This window comes from Otolemur garnettii, unplaced genomic scaffold (genome assembly GCF_000181295.1).
Source record: "Otolemur garnettii isolate 467f Iridium unplaced genomic scaffold, OtoGar3 scaffold00139, whole genome shotgun sequence".
NCBI classification, from domain to species: domain Eukaryota; kingdom Metazoa; phylum Chordata; class Mammalia; order Primates; family Galagidae; genus Otolemur; species Otolemur garnettii.
In genome coordinates, this window is record NW_003852534.1 from 1034779 (window position 1) to 1035710 (window position 932).

At 56.9% G+C, this 932-nt stretch overlaps 1 protein-coding gene across 1 annotated transcript in view; it reads right to left on the reverse strand.

Annotated features, from left to right (window-relative positions):
- The window catches only part of PXDN (peroxidasin), a 95374-nt gene that overhangs the window by 3696 nt on the left and 90746 nt on the right, over positions 1-932 (reverse strand). The window lies entirely within an intron of this gene.

Below are 932 nucleotides of genomic sequence, written 5' to 3' on the forward strand. Positions count from 1 at the left end.
CATCATGTCCATCCCAACTCTCCCCACAAACTTCATAAACCTCGTTTGGCCCCAGGTAAGGTGGTCCGCTTTGAGTAGGGACAGTGCCAGCCATGATAACTCAGACCCATGCATGTTTCCACCCAATTAAAATGTCTCTCCCCACACAAGGCCAGAGCATTGCACCTACGCAGATGTCACATGGCCCAAAGGCGTCATCACCTTACCCTGCATTTTAAGTCTCTGGCTGAGCAAACCCAGACTATCCTCCTGATCAGTCACTGAGAAGCACATAACTACCCAGGCTCGGGACTTTCCCCTTAGAAAGAGAAAGAGGAAGGGTCCCCAAGGCCTCGGAGTTGTGGGGCAGAGGCTGGGGGTCCTAGTCAGGCCTGCCTGCCCCACCAAGGCCCTCGGCATCTGTGGCTGAGGCTGTCAGGATAAACAGACACATTGGCAGGTCTCAGAGTGGTCAACCACGAGGCAATAGGAACGCCCAAGGGCTGCACATCCCTAAGCTGCAGGGGTCACAGAAATCACAGTGGAAATTCCACCTTTCTCATCCCACACACTACCTGGGGCACCTGCCCATTCTCCTGGAGATGGAGCCGAGATGGTAGGCATGGCTCCTGCCTTTGCACTGCTGTCCCAGTGTGCCCCGTGGAGCCTTAGACTGTCTGTGGCCACCAGTCTGGACATGTGCCCTGACTGACTTAGGGCTTCCCCAGCTCTCCCTGCACCAGGCAGTGACCCAGGTCTGTCTGCTCACACAGGGCTGGACAGGGCCTCCATGCCGTCCACTCCACCAGCAGAGGACTTGCACCAACAGGGGGTTGGGACACAAGGAGGGGGTGTAGAAACAACCAGAACACCTCCCCTGCACTAGGGGCCCACTGAAGTCCCTCCCAAGCCCGAGGCTGAGTATCCCTCGTGCAGGAACTGAACTAAGAGCT